At 38.9% G+C, this 23,905-nt stretch overlaps 1 protein-coding gene and 1 pseudogene across 7 annotated transcripts in view; one reads left to right on the top strand and one right to left on the bottom strand.

Annotated features, from left to right (window-relative positions):
* PCED1B (PC-esterase domain containing 1B) overlaps window positions 1-23,905 on the top strand; it is a 156,859-nt gene that overhangs the window by 53,862 nt on the left and 79,092 nt on the right. The window lies entirely within an intron of this gene.
* LOC117975447 (interferon-induced transmembrane protein 3-like) lies at window positions 2,021-23,797 on the bottom strand (annotated as a pseudogene).

Below are 23,905 nucleotides of genomic sequence, written 5' to 3'. Positions count from 1 at the left end.
GAAGGATTTGATGTAATGGATCCTCTGATGTGGCATCCCTTGTACAGGGCCCTGAAAAAACAGAAATAAAATCGATACATGTTTGGACCAAAAGTAGGCATGTAATGTTCAGTTCAGCAATAATGATTTAGGTTTAATTATAGGAGTGGAGCAACGTAGGGATGGTGGGTACATCATGCCCGTGAGACTTGAAAGAATGACTGTGTGATATGTGGGTTCAAGCCTGATAATCTCATACTCACTGAAACCTGTTCAGAGTTTGCACTAATAAAATCCTGGTGTGCATTAAATAAGCCACAGCTCAAACTGTGTTTAATATCACAGTATGAGCAAAAATTATACCCAGATATATTACTTGTCAGGGCAAGGGAAAGAAGGGAATCCTAGTGATGACTTTTAAGATACTATTTCCAGCAACCAAGGTCCTTGTTATGGACTGAATGTTTCTGTCCCCTAAAAAGTTTATATATTGAAATCCTAACCCCTGATATGATGGTATTATGAAGTGGAACCTTTAGGGGGTGATTTAGGCTCTAGCCTCATGAATGGGATTAGTGCCCTTATAAAGGAGACTCCAGGGAGCTCTCTCCCTCTCTTTCTGCCATGTGAGGATACGAGAAGATGGCAGGTTGCAACCTAGAAGAAAACCCTCACTAGAACCCAACAATGCTGGCGTCTGATTTTGGGCTTCCGGAACTGTGATAAATGAATTTCTGTTGTTTATAAGCCACCCAGTCTATGGCACTTTGTTAAAGTGGCCCAAACGAACTAAGACAGTCCCTGACTGTATTATGATGTGAATAATCAATCCAGATGTAACAGCATCTTCAGATGCCCAAGGGTACATTCCATGACATCATGGGCATTTTGTGTCACACTCAGAGAATGAAAAGGAGATTTGGAAAGTGCAAGGCCTTTATGAAATTAGTACAGGAGATTTCAAAATTTACTTTGTAGATATAATTGTGTGTTTGTTTTCCCTTATCAACATGAAACTTTTTCCTTTCTTCTTTTCTTCCTTTTGTCCTTCCTTCCTTTCTTCCTTCAATTATTTTTCTTCAATTCAGTGAAATACAGAGAAGATATCCCTTATTAATATTTAAAACAAACAAACACAAAATACATGTATCTGGCTAGAAAATATTAACTTTAAACAGGGCAAGAACATACAAAACAGAAATTCAAGCTACCTCTCCCCACCTGCATTGACCCCTTCCATCTAATCTTTCACCTCAAAGAAAATTGCTATTTAACAAAGTCTTAGGTCTGGTGCAGTGGCTCATGCCTGTAATCCCAGCACTTTGGGAGGCTGAGGAAGGCGGATCACGAGGTCAACAGATCGAGACCATCCTGGCCAACAAGGTGAAACCCCATCTCTACTAAAAATACAAAAATTAGCTGGGCGTGGTGGCGGGCGCCTGTAGTCCCAGCTACTCGGGAAGCTGAGGCAGGAGAATTGCTTGAACCCCAGAGGCAGAGCTTGCAGTGAGCTGAGATTGTGCCACTGCACTACAGCCTAGTGACAGAGTGAGACTGTATCTCAAAAAGATATATACATGCATATACATGTTTTCACATATATTTTCAATCTATTTTTCTTCTTTCCTAATCCATAGAACAGAGCTCACACTATATATACCTCTTCACTCATTTTTTAACTTATTACCAAATATTGAGAATCATTTCATATACATACATTACAGTATCTTTTAGGAACCAGTATTTGCACCGATGGATTTAACTTTATTTCACCAATCTCTACTGATAGGAATTGGTCATTTAGTTTGTTGCCATTACAAATAATGCTTTAATTAATGAGTTTGGTGTCCATGTCCATAGATCTAGGTGAACTTCCATCACTATATTCCTATAGTAAATTTCATACAATGGGCTTGCTCCTTCAAAGGATATATGCAATTAAGATTTTTATTCAAAGTACCAGCTAGTATGTTAAAGAAAGTTAATTTTTTTATTTTTATTTTTATTTTTATTTTTTTGCACCACGAACACATGCACTTTATTGAATGACATTGTAGAAAAGTGTGTGAGGATAAAGGGCTGATACAGAACTCAGCTTTGGGGGTGGGGCAAGGAATGGAAGGCGGAGTGCATGGGAGACAGGTTGTGGGCAGAGCTCCTGGCCTGGATGCTGTCTCCTGTTCTATCGAGAGACTTGGAAGATCAGCACTGAGATGATGATGAGCAGAATGGTCAGGAGGATGCCCAGAGCCAGGGCCCAGACGTTCAGGCACTTGGCAGTGGAGACACAGGCCTGGGCCCCAGTCAGGTCGCCAACCATCTTCCTTTCCATAGACTTCCTGTCCTAGACTTCACAGAGTAGGTGAATGCTATGAAGTCCGGGCAGCAGGAATTCATGAAGAGGGTGTTGAATAGGGACCAGACGACATGGTCGGGCACGTAGGTCTCACTGCAGATGTGGATCATGGTGAACGCTGGAGGCACAGGGTTGTGGGGTGCCCCCAGCACAGCCACCTCATGCTTCTCCTTGAGCATCTCATGGTTGGTGGAGCGGCCGGTGTTGGCGGGAGTGAAGAGGGTTTGGACAGTGTGGTTCATGGTCTCCAGGGAGAACCAGCTGTGGTTGGGTTGCTGGGATGGTTCTCCAAAAAAAAAAAAAAAAGATTTTTATAGATAAGAACAAGTTACTCTCCAGGAGAGCATTCAAAGTTACACTTCCACCAAAAGGGTACAGTAGCCTTTTTTCCTCCATACTTTCACCAGTACTCACCATTCAATTTCTTTCTTTTTTTTTTTGGCCAATTTGATAGATATATCATGTTTTGGTATTCATTTCCTTTATTATAATCATCTTTCACATATTTCTTGCCCATTTGTACTTTTGCTCTGTAAGATGCATGATCTTATCTTTTGCCCATTTTTCTATTGATTTGCTCACCTTTCAATTCATTTGAATGAGTGCTTTGTAAGTCAAGAAAATTAGCCTGTCCACCTGTCAAAAGTTTCTAATGATTGAAATAAATTATTTTCTTCCCTTTATCTTAACAGATAGACTTCTTAAGCCCTCTTATGCAAAGAATTTCAGCCTGATTTCACTTTAAAATGAGATATAGGTGATAACAAAAGCCAAATTGTCACCTACTTTAAAGGATAAGTGAATAATAAGAAGGCAGCATGATGTACCCAAGGGAAATTTGAGTGATCTTAGCTGGGAAAGAAACCAAATATTCATGCCTTTATGCACTGCACAAAACTTGCACACCAGAACTTTAAAAGATGACTCTTTGAAAGTAGTTCTTCAGTGTCTTTCATACTCCTTAATCTTCCCAATTTTAAGTAACGCTGTTGACAAACTTTAATTTCCATTTTAATAATCTTAGCATCATTATGAGATAGTATTAGGCAAATATTTAAGTATAAACGATATCTACATATACTAGAAGACAAGTCATAGTTCAAGAGAAGCATGATATAAAAAGGCCATTATGATGAGAGTCAGTGGACTTGGATTCTAGATGTGCCACCGTCACTCCTTTGCCACGTAACCTTGGGTAACTCCCTCAGTTTCTGTGGTTCTGTTTTCTCATCTATAAAATGAAAATAATAATAACTTTTATTCCTAGCCAATACCTTATTTTGCTAATTAAAAGAACTCATGAAGTATTTTGCAAACTATGCAACACTCTGGATTACTGTAATTGTTGGGAAGTAACATATCTGTAGACTACTTTCAGCAATGTCTTATTGCCATTCTCCAAGTTGTGAAAGGTTCTGGTACTGATTACAAAATCTATTTTGAAAATTTCCCATGATATGAATATAAACAAAGTCTTAATTTCATTTTTTATTTCCTTCACATTTAAACAATTAATGGCATATTTTGATTAAACATGCTAGCTTCTTATTTGATCATATCCAAAATATGTCTTCAAATATAGATGTGATTAGAGTGGAATCATCAACAAATCCAAGGCAATCCTTTGCAAAAATAATTTATCTGTTATTGGAGACAAAATATTTAAGCTATATAATGTAAGACCTAAAAGAATGCTATTAGATTCTTGTATACGTTTTTCTAAGATGTTTCTATCCTAATTTCTAAACATTTAGGGAAAGCTATTCTGTCTTTCAAAAAAGGAATCATTTCAGCCTGGGCAGCATGGCAAAACCCCATCTCTACGACAAACACAAAAATTAGCTGGGCACAGTGGTGCACTCCTGTAGTCCCAGCTACTTGGGAAGCTGAGGTGGGAGGATCACTTGAGCCTGGAGGTTGAGGCTGCATTGAGCTGAAATCATGCCACTGCACTCCAGCCTGGGTGACAGGGTGAGTGAGGCCCTGTCCAAAAAAAAAAAAAAGAAAAAAAGAAAAAAAAAAAACAACCCAAAAAACAAAAAACAAACAAAAAAGATATAATTTAAATACTTAAAGTTTACAAGGCTTAGGTAGTCCCAAAATCTACATCGCTTCCAGAGATGTTTACATTGAAGCTAAGAGGTGTGAGCCATTTTAGGGATTTGAAACTTTATTCAGAATAACTTCTTGTCATTGAAAAGGACATTATTAGTTAAGTGCAAATGGTCAATATTTTTGAAATTGCCTATGAACAGTTCGAATTATCTGAGAAGCAGACCTCATTCTGGAGTTTCACATAGCATACAAACTCACATTACTGTTTCTTAAAAAATTTTTCTTAAAAAGATGATGAGTTGGGATAATTGTACCAGACATGGTAAACAGAACATACTGTTCAATAGGTAGCAATGCCTCCAAAACATGTCTGTTCTTTCCTCTTTCACACACGCATGCATACAAACACACGTACACATACTCAGATATTTCCATTTGGTGCCTGCTTCCTGGGTAGAACCTCAAACATGGGAAGACAAAGGGAGTTTCTGAGATGCTGGTAGGTTATTTTCTTAGGAGCCTTTGCTTCTTGGCTCAGATCAGATCAGATCTGCCCTTCTTAGCCTTTGTATTGCTTGGCCTCTTCTCATGATGGCAGTAGTAGACTTCAACCTTTCCAGAATAAGCATAGAACTGGACATTACTAAGCAAGTAATCTGATTTTGGTCTTGCCTTATGCATGACCACTTTTGACTTCCTAACTTTCAGTAGCCTGGCTCACATTTTTAGACTATTAATTATTTTCTTAGAAGATTCTATATGTTCCTGGCTCTCAGATTAGCTCTATCCACTATCAGTACCTGAAATTAACAGGAGTATCTAAACTCTATGGTGCCTCATTGTGTACAATGCCTTGAATGGATCCAGTACGTATTTCACCATTATCTTAACTGCAATTATTGTCAATGTGAATGTCATTATAACATATAGGGATCTACACCATCCTTGCCTTGAGCCAAGACTCAGAAACCATGCCTCCTTTTCAAGTCCAAATGACCCCCTAGCTAAGCCTTCTGCATTTGCAAACCAGGCTGCCACTTGTTTACCATCTTGAATAAATAGATGCTTTAACTTCTGAAAAATTTCCAATAGACTGTATGTCCTTGTGCCTTTGGGATAATGTTTTTCAACTATTCTTGGCTCTTTCTTGCTTCTACCTCCTTTTACCTCCTTGCTTTTTTTCTTTAAGCATTAATCACTACCTGACATTATTTTATGTATTTATTTGTTTATTATCTGTCTCCTTGAATAGACTGTAAGTTTCATGAGTTCAAAGTCCTTGCCCTTTTTGTACCCCTCTGATACCTAGTACTGAGAATAGTGACATAATAGGTGCTTACGAAATATTTGCTGAATGGATGAATGAATGATTTTTGTAACCTTAGACAAGTTACTTCTCTTTTTGAAGCTTCCCTCCTGTTGTGTGCAAAATGAGGATGTTAGACTAAATTAGATGATTTCTAAGAACAACTTACATTTTATGGTTGGAGTTCAGAATACAGGTAGCTAAGGCCAGTCAGGACAGTAATGGGGAGCAGCAGACAGTTGCAGAGAGCAAGTGATCTGGGTGCTATCCTGCACTGGGGGAGGGTCAGGGAAAGGATCTCTAAGGAAAAGGGAGTACACCATGTGCACATCCAGGAAAAGAGAAGTTCAGGCAGAGGGAACTGCAAATGCCAATGGGCTAAGACAGAAGTGTGTTTGGTGTGCTCAAGAAAAGGCAAAGAGGAAGGCGTAGCTCAAGTACAGTGAAAAGGGGAGAGAGAGTTGGAAATAAGGTCAGGAAGGCAGCCAGCGGCCAGATCATGTGGGATGTATGTGTATGTGTGCTGGGTATGAAAGGGAATGTATGTGTGGTATGGTATGTGTAGTGCATGTGTGGCAAAGTCTTGTGCTTGTGTGGTGTATGTGCATATAGTATGTATATGTGTGCTGTATGGTATTTTGTGTACATGGGTTTGATGTGAGAGATATGTGTGCATATGCTATGGTGTGTGTGCTATGATGTGGCATGTGTATAGCGTATTTTTCTGTGCTTGGTGGAGAGTAGAGTATATATATGCAGTATGGTATGTGTGTATGTATCTGTGTGGTGTGGCAGGTGTATAGTATATAGTGTGTACATGTGTGTTTCGTGTGAGTAGGGTATAAAATATTAGATGATGTGTATGTGTGGTATATATTGAAGTTACTACTCATGTTACAACAAAAGCTGATTAAAACTCATCCTGCCAGGGTGATTGAAAACTCCAGCTTGAAAATAAAATAAGCATTCTATTTTTTGGTGCTTCCTTCTGAACAAGCTTCTCCAGGATTAAAAGACTACCTTGCATATGTTACTGCACATTAATGAGGAATTTTGCTTATCAAATAATCTAGATTTTTAATAATGGATTGATGCTTTCTGAAAAAGAACATTGTTTTGCTTTTGCTACATCATCCTGATCACTGAAATCTAATCTTTTTCAACTTTGTAAATATATAATGCAGCAAAGCACAGATTCTAAAATAAATCCATAATTTAAATAAGTACAGAGTTTTAAGATTCATTTGTTTATAGTTTTGATGTAAAATGTGGGTTTGAAAACCCAGGGATTCTTGACCTATATTATCTAGATTTTTATGCCCCTGGCATCTTGAGCTGCCAAGAAATACATATATCAAAGTGTCAGGGACAGCAAAATATGTTGTCACTTTTAACTCTGTTTTATTAATTAATGTTTGTACCTAAAACCTCTCTCCTCATTCGATGAATGGAATGAGATGATATACTGTCTCCATTTTGACCCACATAGAAAACACAACCAAGATTGAAATACTAATGATTTGCTTCACTATTGAGATTTCAGTTATCTCAGAAGACAGTGAAAATGCTTCATGTCTTGAGAAAAGATATGACAGAATTTTCCTTTAATCATAATTGTAGTGGTTGCATGCAAAAAAAGAAAATATATCCAAAATACAATGAATAAGCAGGGAAAGAGTGCAAAGGAAGTGAATCTCCCTTCTCTATTTAATATAGTTGACTAATTTGTCCCCATGTGTACCAAGATATGTTTACCTGCTGAATACCCTGAGCAAAACAAAACAAAACCTTCTTAGGTAAGATGAGTGTATTCACTGAAGTGGCCTTCAACTAGGGATCATTTCTAAAACATTCTTGGTACTTTCAGCTGACAGACTACATGCCTCTAAGCTGTTTCATACTTAAGAGACTGAATTCACTGGAGGTACTTAAAAGGATGAGACTGTATAATGGTTGATCATTTCAGCTGTGCAAGCAGCAGACCATGATTTGAGTCCTGGCTTTGCTCTTTACTAGGTATAGAGCCTTGAGAAGTCTGCTTAATTTGCTCCTCACTAAGTGTCTGTTTAAGATATAACAAGGAGGAAAAGGTGATGGAATAGGAGGTCCCTTGATCATATTTCCCCATAGCAACAAGAACTTGGTAGCCATCCATGGACAAAAGTGCCTTTGTGGGAGCTGTGGACCCCAGGTTGCAAAACTCAAGCACAGCCTAAGACCAAAGATGCCTCCTTTGAAAGGGCAGACTCACAGCTAGGTGGTAGGCTCACCAACTGTGGTCCTGTGACAGTATCAGAAACATTCTGTTCCTCTGTGGACTCAGCTACAGCTCCATTTGGCTTTGATCCTGCCACCAGAGCCATCTACCAAGGGACCTGGAAGGACTCACACCCACCGGTGCTTCAGGCAACAGGCCTGCTGACCACAATCCTGGCTGTGGATCCTGAAGCAGCTTGGGACCCAGCTCCAAGCTCTCTTGGCCATGGTCTGAGAGAAGTCCTGCTCACACAGGAACCTGCTGGGAAACATGCCCATCCACGCCCTGAGAGGCCCATCTGCTTATCTACATTCCACAGCATACCTTCAAAGAGCCCTGTAACTTGACTCCAGGCCCTCTAAGCTGCAACCTGGCTGCAGTCCTCCCATCCCAGAGATGTACCAGAAGACATGCCCCTTTATGTCACTAGAGGCAGACTCACTGGCCTAAGTTCAGCTGCAGATCTTGAAGCAGCCCTGTGACCCAGCTTCAGCACCACTCAGCTGCAGTCCCAGGGCAGTCCTTCCCACCAAAGGACCCAGGAGGAGGCACCTTCATCCATGACCCAGGAGGCAGTCCTTGAGCTTGTGTGTGGACCCTGAAGCAGTCCTGTGACTCAGTTTTAGTCCCTCTCTTCTGCCCAGTGAACCAGTGGGAACCCTTGCAGAGACCCTCAGGGAACTACACCCATCCATGCATCTGGCAACAGGCCTGCCAGCTGTAGACCAAGTTTCGAACCCTGAAGTGGACCCTTGTCCCAGAACCAGGCCTACTGACCAAAAACTTAGAGACAGTTGATTTCACTCAAGGACCAGAGAGGATCCGTGCTCACTTGAGCCTCTGGTAACAGGCCCACCAACTGCAGACCTCACACTGGACCCAGCAGCAGTCACATTGCCCAACTCCAACCCCACTCAACTGCAATCCTGGTGGCAATTCCATCAGCCCATGGACCTAACAAGAGGTCTTTACCTGCTGAAATCAATCTATAAATACTGGAAAAGGTGTTTGCTCCTTCAAATGCACAGACACCAATGCAAAGCTACACAAATCATGAAGAATCAGGCAAACATGACGCCAAAGGAAACTAATAAAGCTCCAGTAACCAACCCCCAAGAATTGGATATCTATGAATTGCCTGACAAATTATTCAAAATTATTATCTTAAAAAAGCTCAATGAGATGCAAGAGAACACAAACAAATGCAGTCATGGAAACAATCCATAAACAAAATGAGAAGTGTAATAAAGAAATAAAAAACATAGAAAAGAACCAAACAAAATCTTAGAGCTGAGGAATATAATGACAGAATGAAAAAAAATCAGTAGAGAGCTTCAACAACAGACTTGATCGTGCAGAAGAAAAAAATCAGCAAATCAAAAACAGATTATTTGAAATTAGCCAATTAGAGGAACCAAAACAAAAGAAGAAATTAAAAGAATTAAGAAAGCATAAAGAAGCCATGCGATACTATCAAGCAAATGAATTTACAAATTATGGTAACAGAAGAAGAGAGAGAGAAAGAGGCAAAAAACTAATTTTAAGAAATTCATACACAAATCAATACATGTGATACATGATGTTAACAAAAATAAAAATAAAAACTGTATGATCATTTCAATAGAAGCAGAAATGCATTGACAAAGTTCAACATCCTTTATGATGAAACTCTCAACTTATTAGGTATAGAAACAATTTACCTCAACATAATAGAGGTCATATATGATAAGCCCACAGCTAACATCATACCCAGCTGTGAAACACTGAAAGCTTTACCTCTAAGATCAGGAACAAGGCAAGGATGGACACCCATCCTTGCCAATTCTATTCAGTATAGTATTGGAAGTCCTAGCCAGAGCAGTTAGGCAAGAAAAAGAAATAAAATGCGTCTAAATTGGAATGGTAAAAGGTAAATTGTTTCTGTTTACAGATGACATGATCTTGTACGTAGCCAGTCCTAAAGACTTGACCAACAAACTATTACAACTAATAAATGAATTTAGTAAAGTTACAAGATACAAAATTAACATACAAAACTCAGCTGTGTTACTATACATGAATGACAAGCTTACATGAATAAAAAACTATTCATAAAAGAAACTTAGAAAACAATTCCATTTATAATAGCATCAAAAATTAAAATATTTAGGAATAAATTTAACCAAGGAGATGAAAGATCTGTACACAGAAAACTATAAGACATTGATGAAAGAAATAAGGAAGACACAAGTAAATGGAAAGATATCCCATGGTCATGGAATCAGAAAAATCATATTGCCAAAATTTCCATTTTATTTGAAGCAAGCTACAAGTTCAGTGTAATCCCTATCAAAATTCCCATGGCATTTTTCACTGAAAAAGAAAAACCCTAAAATTTACTTGTAAACACAAAAGACCCTGAATAGTTAAAACAATCTTGAACAGGAAGAACAAAGCTAGAGGATCATACTTCTTGACTTCAAATTATGTTACAAAGCTATAGTAATCAAAATAGTATGCTACTGGTGTAAAAATAGACACATAGATAAACAAAACAGAATAGAGAGCCCAGAAATAAACTTTACTAGGCATTGCTCTAGTGGAAACTCTCTGTGGCAGCTCTGACCCTACATTTCCATTTAGCATTGCCCTAGTTGGGGCTCTCTGTAGTTACTCCACCCCTGCAAAAAATTTTTATCAGGGACCCCAGGCTGTTTATGACATCCTTTGAAATCTAGGTGAAAGAAACCATGCCCCCACAGCTCTTGCATTTCTCATGCCTAAAGAACTAGCACCACATGAATGCCACCAAGGTTTATGGCTTATACCTTGTAGAGTGGTGGGTTGAGCCACACCTGGTCCCACTGTGCCTTAGCCACAGCTAAGGCAGCCGAGAAGCAATGCACTGAAATGTGGGAAGGAGAAATCTAGGAGGCTCTGGATAGTGAGCCCACAGAGGGTTCTCAGGATCATCCTTCGAAACTATCCTGCCCTCCTAGAGCTCTGGTCCTGTAACAGGAGGGACAGCCTCAAGGATCTCTAAATGACTTTGAGGTCATTCTCCTATTGTCTTGATGATTCTTTCTGTCCATACTAATCTCCTTAACAGTATCTTGGTCACACACTTGGTTTGCTCTCCTGAATAGGCTTTTTTATTCTTTACATGGCCAGGTTGAAAATTTTCAAAATTTTTCCATTCTGCTTCTCCTTTATAGTCATACATTGCATTTCTAAAAAGGGCATTGTCAGGCAATTTTGTCATCATCTGAATATCACAGAGTGTACTTACACAAACCTACATGGTATGGCCTACTACACAGCTAGGCTATGTGATGGACCCAAGGGAACACAATGGTAACTATTTGTGTATCTAAACATATCTAAATATAAAAGAGGTACAGTGAAAATATGGTATTATCATCCTGCAGGACCACCAACAGCAAACTTAATCAACAAACGTTGTGTGTGTTCTGTCTGCTCCACTGAGTGGCCATTCCCCTGTCTCAAAATCCCTTGGGCCTTCCTATTCCCTGAGACATAACAATATTGAAATTAGGTCAATTAATAATTCTACAATGGTCTCTAAGTGAAAGAAAAAGTCACAATTCTCTTACTTCAAAACAAAAGCTAGGAATGATTACGCTTACTGAGGAACCCATGTCAAAAGCTGAGATAGGCTGCAAGGCCTCTTGTGCCAAATAGTTAACCAGGTTGTAAATGCAAAAGAAAAATTCTTGAAGCAAATTAAAAGTGCTACTTCAGTGAACATACAAATGATAAGAAAGCAAAACAGCCTTATTGCTGATATGGAAAATATTTTAGAGGTCTGGATAGATGATCAAACCAACCACAGCATTCCCTCAAGCCAAAGCCCAATCCAGAACAAGACCCTAAATTTCTTTAATTCTATGAAGACTGAAAAAGGTGAGGAAGCTGCAGAAGAAAAGGTTGAAGCCAGCAGAGAGATTGGTTCATGAGGTTTAAGGAAAGAAGCCGTTTCCATTACATAAAAGTGCAAGGTGAAGCAACAAGTGCTGATGTAGAAGCTGCAGGATGTTATTTAGAAGATCTTGCTAAGATAATGGATGAAGGCAGCTACACTAAACAAGATTTTCAGGGTAGACAAAACAGCCGCTATTGGAAGAAAATCCCATCTAGGACTTGCATAGCTAGAGAGAAGTCAGTGCCTAACTTCAAAGCTTCAAAGGACAGGCTGTCTTTTTAGGTTCCGATGCAACTGGTGACTTTAAGTTGAAGCTAATGCTCATTTAGCATTCTGAAAATCCTAGGGCTCTTAGGAATAATGCTAAATTAACTCTGCCTGTGCTGTAGAGATGGAACAAACCCTGGATAACAACATATCTATTTACAAGTTTACTGAATATTTTCAAGTCCACTATTGAGACCTATTGCTCAGAAATATAAATTCCTTTTACAATATTACTCCTTATTGACAATTCACCTACTCACTCAAAAGCTCTGATGGAGATGTGCAAGGAGATAAATGTTGTTTCATGCCTGCTAATACAACATTCATTCTGCAGCCCATGGATCAAGGAGTAATTTCAACTTTCAAGTCTTGTCATTTAAGAAATACTTTTCATAAGGCTACAGCTGCTATAGACAGTGATTCCTCTGATTGATCTGGTCAAAGAAAATTGAAAACTTTCTGGAAAAAACTTACCATTCTAGATGGTAGTGAGAACATTCATGATTCATAGGAGGAAGTCAAAATATCAACATTAACAGAGTTTGGAAGAAGTTGATTCCAGTTCTCATGGGTGACTTTAAGGATTCAAGACTTCAGTGGAGGAAGTAACTGCAGATGTAGCGCAAATAGCAATGCAACTAGAAATAGAAGCGGAGACTGAAGATGTGATTGATTGCTGCAATCTCATGATAAAACTTGAACAAATGAGGAGTTGCTTCTTATGGATAACCAAAGAAAGTGGTTTCTTGAGATGGAATCTACTCCTGGTGAAGATGCTGTGAACGTTGTTGAAATGACAACAAAGGATTTAGAATATTTAATAAACTTAGTTGATAAAGCAGTGGCAGGGTTTGAGGGGATTGACTCCAATTTTGAAATAAGTCCTACTGTGGGTAAAATGCTATCAAACAGCATCGCATGCTACAGAAAAAAATCTTTCATGAAAGGAAGAGTTAATTGATGAGGAAAATTTCATTGTTGTCTTATTTTAAGAAATTGCCACAACCACCCCAATCTTCAACAACTACCACCCTGATCAGATTGAGGCAAGACCCTATACCGGCAAAAAGATTATAGCTTGCCAATGGCTCAGATGATTATTAGCATTTTTAGCAATAAAGTATTTTTAATTAAGGTATGTACTTTTTTTTTAGATACAATGATATTGCACACTTAATAAAGTATAGTGTAAACATAACTTTTGTATGTGCTGGGAAACCCAAAAATTCATACGATTTACTTTATTGTGATACTTGCTTTATTGCAGTGGTCAGAAACCAAAGCCACAATACTTCTCAGATATGCCTGTATGTGATTGTTGATTAAAACATGACTGTAATTATAAATTCCATCTCTGAGTCATTTCTTTCCTCTTGCATCTTACTGTATGCAGTTTAAAGTAGCCTTATAGCTTCTACAATATTTTGTTTAGAAATTTCTTTAGATATCCTAGTTCATTGCTCTTTTTTTTTTTTTTTTTTTTTTTGAGATGGAGTCTTGCTCTGTTGCCCAGGCAGGAGTGCAGTGGTGCAATCTCGGCTCACTGCAATTTCCACCTCCTGGGCTCAAGCAATTCTCCTGCCTCAGCCTCCTAAGTAGCTGGGACTACAGGCATGTGTCACCATGCCCAGCTTATTTTTGTTTGTTTGTTTGTTTGTTTTTTCAGTAGAGACAGGGTTTCACCATATTGGCCAGGCTGGTCTCAAACTTCTGACCTCAAGTGATCCGCTTGCCTCAGCCTCCCAAAGTACTGGGATTATAGGTGTGAGCCACTGTGCCTGGCCTCATTGCTCTTAAATGTCACCTTCCATAAAGCCCTCAGCCATAAACACAATTCGGCCCTATTCTTTGCAGTTGTATAACAAGCATGGGCTTTACTTCAGTTTCCAATTCCTTGTTCCTCAATTCCATCTGAGATCTCCTCAGAATGGCTTTTACCATCCGTATTTCCATTGATGTCTGTTTACCATCCATATTCTATTTCTATTGATATCTATTTACCATCCATATTTCTATTGATATCTATTTACCATCCATATTTTATTTCTATTTGTCTATCCATATTCTATTTACCGTCCATATTCTATCTACCATCCACGTTCTATTTCTATTGATATCTATTTACTATTTACTGTCAGTATTTCCACTGATATTTATTTACCCATCCATATTTCTATTGATAATCTGATCACTTAAGTAATCCCTGAGAACATCTAGGCTCTCCCTAGTTCTGGAGTCTTCTAAGCCCTCACCAGAATTGCCCTTAATGCTTTATTCATGCCAAACTAGGCTTTTTCTGGCCTGCCCTTCCAAATTCTTACAGCCTGTACTCATTATCCAGTTCCAAAACCACGTCCATGTTATCCATTATTTGTTATAATAACAGCCCCACTTCTGGATACCAATTTTCTTCATTCCTTTTGTGTTGCTATAACAGAATACCACAGGCCCAGTAATTTATAAATAAAGGAAATTTATTTCTCATAGTTCTGGAGGCTGGAGAGTTTGATGTTAAGGTGCTGGCATGTTGTGAAGGCCTTCATGCTATGCCATCGCATGGTGGAAGGCAGAAGAGCAAATGAGGGCAAGAGCAACAAACAGACGGGACCAAACTCACTTTTATAACAACCCATTTTCACAAGAATGAACCACTTCCACAATAATGACATTAACCTATTCATGAGGGAGCCTTCATGGCCTAATAACCTTTTAATGGTCCCATTTCTTAATACCAGCCCAATGATAATTAAATTTTATTATGATTTTAGAGGGGACATTAAATCCACAGCAGTTAGTACAATCAAATTATGACACTCGGAAATGAGAATGGGACCAGCTATTCCTAATGCCCATGGTTTCTTGGAAAAGTGTGGATACTAGAAAAAAATTTAGAATTCTGTTAGAAGAGAGTGAGTAGGGGCTAGCTATAGGGCAGGAAACCAAAGGTATCTGCTATAGCAAATTTACAGGCAGAGTAGCACAACATAAGAAGCAATTCACCACAGCCCCTGAAACTCCCAGTCTTAATGGGGGATCCAGGATTTATTTGTGTTGCTTCAGTTTTCTGGAGTTAAATGACTCCTAGGAGAAAAAAACAAAGGCCCAGAGAGCCATGTTTGATGTTCATACAGACTTTATTTTTCAATACTTTGTCCAGTTGTTCACCACAAAGGAAAGCCTTCTACTCTAGGAAGGAAATGCACCCTTAGTTTTACAGATTTATTCATCATTAATTCAGATGTGACTACTCTATCCTCCAGATTTTGGTGCAACTGACTAGAGTCTCTTAAATTGTTTGAGTATCTCTGTTACCAGAGGGATCACAGCTGTTTTCAACATTTGTCACTCTTAAAAATCTTTTCTGTATTTCATGGGATTTTACAAAATTAGCACCTTCTGTCCCGTTTTTTTCTCCTTCCCCATCCCCATTTCATTTTCCACTGTCCTCATTCCTTTAGGCTTGGTAACATTCTAAGGGAAATGGCACTGCTGAGAATCTTCCCCAGAAAACTCAGTGGAGGATACCATTAGCCTAACAATCCCTTTGGCTATTTCCAGTCTTTTCAATTTACAGAAATAAATCTGTGCTCTCAACGAATGGAAACAGCTTTATAGCTATTATTTCTCAGTTTAGACATCACTCAATTACTTTCATAAATTTGGTATTTTGTATCTAGCTTCCAAATACTCTAACCCAGAGCTGACAATACACTTCACTCACCTTAAGTGCTTTCCCTCCAGAGTTATCCCCGCTTCATTGTGTTTAAACTACAGGAAGAAACATTGACATCCTCACCCCAATTATGGCTCCATTCTCTCTCCCTTTGTCAAATTCCCTGAGAAGCAGCGCAATAGTTGCCTCACACTTTCTGCTACCTGTTATTAGTTCCTTATTCTGCCTCTCCCTGTTAAGTGATTTGAGATAACTGTCTTTTTCAGACTGGCTTACACATTAGTAAATGGCCTACCTATAGGTGCACTTATGTTTTAGGGTAACTTTTTCAGACAGATCCTTTAAAAGTTGACTCTGGAGGCTGTCAACTTGAAGAGTGAAGAGTTAGGAGGAGTATCACAATCATTTTATGGCAAAGATTTATGCTTTAACGTGTGAGCTCTTTGTTTTAATAGCTTTTTCTTTTTCTCTGATCACAGAAATAATACTTATTCATTGTGGAGAATTTAGGAGAAAACATGTTTCATTTATATAAGGACAGGCAGCTGTTAGAAGAGATGCGGAGGAGTATATTGAAGGCAAACATTCTAATGAATAGACTAAATCACATTCTGTACTCACACAGTTACTGTAATATTGGATTCAGGGCAGAAATACAGATTGCCAGTCCTTATGCTGGCAATTTATCAATTGACACTTATTATTAACAGCTAAAACATCTTAAGATATTTCTTTTTTTAACCCATCCCCTCAAGCATTTAAAAGATATTTCTTAATGAAATATGAATTAGGTTAAGTCAACAAATGTTTGGTATTAATTAGCTTGATTGTAATAATAATTTCACAATATACCTATATATCAAATCATCATATTGTACATCTTAAATGTGTACTATTTTTATTTGTCAATCATATTTTAACAAAGTTGGAGGGGAAAAATGTTCAGTAACAAATATATACATATGTATTTAGTTTCTGCTACTAGAACAGTTCCAGGTACTGCTCTAGATCAGGGAGTATGACAGTAAATAAAACAAAGCCCTGGTGGAGCTCATATTCCTGTAACTAAGGCAGCCAAAGAAATAGGCCGGGCGCGGTGGCTCAAGCCTGTAATCCCAGCACTTTGGGAGGTCAAGGCGGGAGGATCATGAGGTCAGGAGTTCGAGACCAACCTGGCCAACATGGTGAAACCCTGTCTCTACTAAAGAAAAATACAAAAATTAGCTGGCCACAGTGGTGCGTGCCTGTAGTCCCAGCTACTAGGGAGGCTGAGGCAGGAGAACTGCTTGAACCCGGGAAGCAGAGGTTGCAGCAAGCCGAGATCGTGCCACTGCACTGCAGTCTGGGCAACAGAGTGAGACTCCATCTCAAAAAAAAAAAAAGAAAGAACTATGTAAGATGCCTCTTGAACAGAAGCCTGAAGGAAGTGGGGGACTCACCCATGTTGATACATGGGGGAGAGCATTTCAAGCAGCAGGAAGAGCAAGTACAAAGGCACTGAGGTAGGAGCTCATGGGGTGTGTTGAGCAGCGAGGAGCTTATGGAGCAGCAAGGAGGCCAGTGTGAACTGACTGGGGTCAGCAAGAGTCTGGTAAGGAGATGGGGCTAGAGAGGCATAAGAGGGCCAGATCATGTAGGCTTAGGCCATGTGGAAAGGACTTCTAATTTGACTCTGAGTGAGGTAGAAAGTCCTGGAGAATTTTGGCCAGATAGGATAGGACTTAATTTTTTAAATTAATATAAATGGTAACAAGCGAACAATTACAAATGAACAACATGACATAAAGGGAACACAGAGGAAAAGAACTAACATAAGTAACTTTGGAAAATAGTATTTTGACTGTATACTGTATTTTATTCTGAGTTCCCCAGAAAAGCAAAACCAATAGGATATTATTTTATATATATATACTCTATATATAATATACACACACACACATGCATACACATATGTTTATAAATATACAGTCATAGGCTGCATAACAACATTTTAGTCAATGATGGACTGTATATACAACAGTGATCCCATAAGATTAAATTGTATTTTACTGTACCTTTTCTACATTTAAATATATTTAGATACGAAAGTACTTTACCATTGTATTACACTTGCCTACAGTATTCAGAATAGTAACATGCTGTACAGGTTTGCAGCCTAGGAGCAAAAGGCTATACCATATAGCCTAGGTGTGTGGTAGGCTATAACGTCTAGATTGTGTATTTGCAGTCTACAATGTTCACACTAAGACAAAATCACCTAATGACACATTTCTCAAAGCTTATCCTGTCATCAAGCAATGTGTGACTGTATATATAAAGAGATCTATTATAACGAGTTAGCTCATGTGGTTATGGAGGCCAGGAAGTTCCAAGATTTACCACTGACAAGCTGGAGTCTCAGGAGAGCCAATGGTATAATTCCTGTCTGAGTTTGAAGGCCTGAGAAGCAGGAAAGCTGATGGTGTAAATTCCAGTCTAAATTCGAATCTGAAGGCCAGAGAGGACCAAGGTCCCAGCTAGAGGACCATCACATAGAGAGAAAGAATTCTTTCCTACTTAGTCTTTTATTCTATTCAGGCCTTCACCCAAATGAGATGAGACCCACCCACACTGAAGAGGGTTATCTACTTCACTCAGTCTGTCCACTCCAATGTTAATCCCACCCAGAAACAGTCTTACAGACACACCAGAAGTAAGGCTTAATTGAATATCTGGGCACCCTGTGGCCCAGTCAAGTTGACACGTAAAATCAACATCATATACTGCAAAACAAAGACAACTGATATACATAGATAACTGAATAAATTATTTATTCAATTCTTCTTTACAGTAGAATTCCAATTTATAAATGCAGATAGATGATAGAAATAGAAAATCATTCTTTGGTAAACACTATAGTAATAACTGTTATAGGCTAGCAATGTTGATGGATGTTAAAAATTAGTAAACAAAAATGTGATGAGAAATAGGATATTTGCAGAGTCTCAGATTATCTCCCCACAAGATACTTTTTAGTTACAACAGGGAAAAAATCATAAATTCCAGGTGGAGAAACCTGGCCAAGACCACATTAACCAAAGTCAATATTACCATTTGTAATATGAGGTTTATTGACATCACGTACCTCCTGAGATATACACTGAGAAGGGCACAATATTGCTTCTGGAGTCTTCTTGCCAAAAATGGATAACCTCTGTTGAATCATGAGAAAACATCAAACAAACCCAAATTGAAAGACTCTTCATAATATCAAGGTCATAGAGAGTAAAGATAAAGGAATTGATCCAGATAGAGGAGAATAAGGAGACATGAAAATTACACACAATGTGGGATCCTGAATTAAATTTTAGAGCAGAAAAAGGATAATTGGAGAAATTTGATTAAGTTCCACAGATTAGGTAATAGTATTGTATCAATGTTATCTTCTAAAATAACATTAGGGCTGGGCACGGTGGCTCAGGCCTATAATCCCAGCACTTTGGGAGGCTGAGGCAGGTGGATCACCTGAGGTCAGGAGTTCAAGACAAGCCTGGCCAACATGGCAAAACCCTATCTCTACTAAAAATACAAAAAAACGTTAGCCAGGTGTGGTGGCGCACACCTATAGTCCCAGCTACTTGGGAGGCTGAGGCAGAAGAATCGCTTGAACCTGGGAGGTGGAGGTTGCAATAAGCCTAGATTGTGCCACTCCACTCCAGCCTGGGCAACAGAGTGAGACTCCATATCAAAAAAACAAAATAAAATAACATTAGGCTGACAGTTAGTAAAAGTTATTTAGAAAACAATTATTACATAGAATACTATAAGGAAATGTAATGATTCTAGGAAAAGGAGAAAATGCTTAGAATATAGAAATTCAGGCCGGGCACGGTGGCTCACGCCTGTAATCCCAGCACTTTGGGAGGCTGAGGTGGGCAGATCACGAGGTCAGGAAATCAAGACCATCCTGGCTAACACGGTGAAACCCTATCTCTACTAAAAATACAAAAAAATTAGCCGGGTGTGGTGGCGGGCACCTGTAGTCCCAGCTACTCGGGAGGCTGAGGCAGGAGAATAGCATGAACCCAGGAGGTGGAGCTTACAGTGAGCTGAGATCGCACCACTGTACTCCAACTCCAGCCTGGGTGACAGAGCAAGACTCCGTCTCAAAAAAAAAAAAGAGAATATAGAAGTTTAGAAATTCAAATTGTACTGAATTACACAGTTTAAAATCATACAAAATGTTCCAATTGATTTGATATACATATTTAAAATAATTCAAGTTCAATACATCTTAAATCTGGCAACTTTATCTCCCAATTCAAGTCCTTTGAATATGAGGACAAAGAACTGTGAACTGTTAGATATCATCAAAGGAAAGGAAAAGTCATCTGTACAGAAAGAGGAAAAAAATTAGCTCTCCATAACTAAACTTTGAACCTATTAGCTCTCCATAGCTAAACTTTGAACCTTTGCATTGTGTTTAGGGAAAGATTTTTCCAATTACTATACTTTTAAATAATCAGTTTTATTCTATTCTTTCCTCTGAATTATGAAATAAATAATATGTATGTCTCTGAACAAAGAATAAAAGAACAATTCTGTTTCCCTTGTCCTATTTCCTTCTCCGTGAACTGACCTTTTCATTCAAGTTTGTTTCCATGGGAAGACTAAACCTGCTGTGCTCCAGGCTAGAGCTGGACCATGTGGACTTTCTAGATAGTCTACAATCTCTGCCCCTTTCCACCGATATTCTTTCTCTATGTGTTTCAATATGTGTTTGTTTAGTGAGGTGGGACCTACTATGCTATATTCCACTATGTCACATGCATTTAACGTATTACATCATTGATGGGAGACAGTTCTCCAGGGTCTCTACACATCTTGCAAGCAAGGTGCTGACTGCCCTTTGTTCCAAACCATTTGACCCAGGAGACGCGTATCTTCTACCAGCATCCATGAAACAGTAGCAGGCTAATTTGTTAGCTTGTAAGGAGAGTGACATGGTAGGTCCTTGGCAGTTTCTGGTTGTCCTTTTAAGTTACCACAAGTATTTATTTCAGGCACAGGATTTCAGGAGCTCATCCCATAAGTGTACTCTATGACTTCCTTATGAGCACTACGAAAACACTCATTTGAATCATGCTTAGCACCTGAGGGAGCTGGGGTTTTGTTTTGTTTTGTTTTTAACCATTTCTTCTAGAGGTGAGTGTCTCCTTTCCAGGTAACAGAACCAACTTTATGTTTCAGCCACCATGTAGAGTCCCTTTCAAAAACCTCAAGGATTTTTGCTTTTAAAAATCTTAGTTGGTATCATAGTCCTAATTTTCGCCAATGACATTTTAACACTTCCATAGATTGATTCCCCAGTCAAGTGCCTCCTAACCTACTTATAATCTGGTTCTGCTACCTAAAAGAGTAAATGTATGTGTGTGGATCTCCTGTTTCCAAGCAGGTGACAACAGCAACTCTGGGGTCCCAACTACTCATAATCCCTTAGAGCCCTAGTTCTGGGGATCATCATGTGAAGTCTCAAGGCAGAAATATGTAGTGTAGGACAGAGGGGTGTGTGTGTGCATGTGTGTGTGTGTGTGTGTGTGTGTGTGCATCTTCCTACTGCTTCCCCCAACAATAAGACTGTAATTAGCCTGTTTCTGCAAGCCTGTAAAATTATATTCATTACTTTCTTGCCTGGTTCCATTTAGAAACAACTTTGAAAATCTCAAACTAAGTATTTTTTGTTTTGTTTTGTTTTAGCAGGAATCCATGGGGTGGGGAGAAGAAGGGTGAGGAGATGCAGAACGAGGGCACCAGATGGTATGGATCACATAGGAGACTGAGTGGATGGATGATTCTGACATGTCTTCTCTTAGGAACAGATGTGTTGCCAGGTTGCAATAGTTCAGAAAGATGCGATGAGTACTTGCCATGAATCTTATCTTTTCTGTCAGAGATTTATTGCATAGAAATTGTATTTGGCTCCTTCTTTTATTTGTTGGCTTATAACCAAAGTAAAATGTTCCATATGCTGAAAGGAGCTACCCTATTTCATCTAATCTAAGATTTTCTCCATTGTAAGACACTCTATTATTTTATGATCAACTAAGAAAGAAAAGTCACTGCCAATTAAATATGACACATTGTATGTTGTGAGAGACATCCCAGTTTTAGAGATGTGAAAACGTGAAGGTACCTTGTGTTGTAGAACTGATGAAATATGATATGTAAATCAAGGGTTCCAAACTTTTTGCCAAAGCCATTTCATGGTGTTTTATGATCTGAATTATCATCTGAGTCTGTGACCCTGAATAAATAACAATAGCTATGACCAATTGTTGAACAAATAATATGTTGCTTGCCACATATACATTCATTATTTCCAATCCTTTCAACTACATTGCAAGGAAACAGGTATAAGTACCACTTTACAAGGCAGGAAGTTGAGCTCCTAGAGGTTAGGTAAAGTATGAAGGTGAAGCTGCCAGGAGTGAGAGCTGAGATTGGAACCCAGCTAGGTCTCCCTTCAAAGCTGAGATGCCTTCAGTTACTCTACGGAATTGCTCTTTTTGAAGAAGCTGCCTGATTTGGGAATGTCTTTGAGAATTGTACTGTATCTAAATATTTGTGGATTGTTTTAGAAACAAGTTCCCACCCATCACACAGTTGTCACCCAGCAATAATAGTGAGACTGGCTCCTCTCTTTCAGCTAGAGTTAAAAGTGAAAGGAGGGGAGAAGGGGTGGCTATTCATCTCCCCAGAAATCATGACAGACATAATGGGGCTAATACTTTGTGAAACTGCAAAGTGCTGCGTCATTGTTTATCTTCTGCCAAGTGCTTATTCATAGCAGGGAGAAAGCCCCTTCAGAACTCCTGAAATGTTAGGGCTTCAAGTTCTTAAAGCACATGCATAATTTCTAGTACTTTATTCAAAATATACTTTTTCTTTTTCCTCTTTTCTGTAATTTGAAAACATTTTCACCATAGCCAAGAACAAAATTTTAACTGATGGCAAAAATATAAAGCCTTGAGGTAGTGTTTTATCACTATTTATTATTGTATCCAAAGAAGAGGCCTTGACAATGTTGGCTGCTGCTGGGTTGCCATGGCAGTAATCAGTCAAACAGGAACAGGATTTTGCAAGCCTGCTCAACCCTTTTTCTTACCAAGCACTGCAAAGCTGATAGAAAGATTTTCATTTTGCACGATACTATTGGATGAGGCAAATGTGTCCTTTTCTCACAAGGTTCCAGTCTTGCTCCCTGCTTCTCAAGCCATCACATTCCCTTGCACCCTTGCTCCATCCACACTGAACCACTTGCATTCTTAAGTGTGCCACAGTCTATGCCCTTGGGCTCAGGGCACACAGGGCTGCTTCTGCTTGGAACACCCTTTAGAACCTATTCTAGCCCCAACTCCTACTTCTGTTCGTTCTGTGACCATACCACCTCCTCCAGGAAGCCTTAAGCATCCTTTCCTCCATTCAGTATGGGTTAGACACATTCTGAGTGCTCCGATAACACTCTGTATTTACCTCTATCTTAGCACATGTTACCTTGATCATAGTTGTCTGCGGCAATTTTGGTAAAGAACATCTGGAGTTGGTCTGCCTGAGTTTGAAGCTCTCCTTCGTTACTTACTAGCTGTGATCTTGGCCAAGTCATTTGACCTCTCTAAGCCTCAGCTTCCCCCTATGTAAAAGGACAAAAATAATATCTACTTCACAGAATTACTGTGAAGATTAAGTGAGATGATCTAAGTAAAATGCCTAATGCTAATGAGTTCTCAATAAATATTATAGTAAAACTTGTCTCCTTCTAGAGTCTAAGCTCCATGAGGACAGAGACCATGTCTTTTATTTTTGAATATTCAGGACCTAACAAACATCAGGTACACAGAGAGCATTTCCTCATTGTCTAACACAGTATGGTTAGACTGTGTTAGGAATGGGTTTCTCTATATAATTTTTCCTGTAGGTAGAGCTTACCCCTGAACACATAAAAAATCCCATCTTGTTAATTATATTAATTACAAAATTAATTCACATTCATTGGTGAAAATTTGGAATATACAGAATTATAAAGACAGAAACCATCTGTGGTTGGGTGGGAT

Source organism: Pan paniscus, chromosome 10, assembly GCF_029289425.2.
Source record: "Pan paniscus chromosome 10, NHGRI_mPanPan1-v2.0_pri, whole genome shotgun sequence".
Classification (NCBI taxonomy): Eukaryota; Metazoa; Chordata; class Mammalia; order Primates; family Hominidae; genus Pan; species Pan paniscus.
The sequence above is the reverse complement of the archived record's forward strand: the minus strand, read 5'-3'. Positions and strand labels throughout refer to the sequence as shown.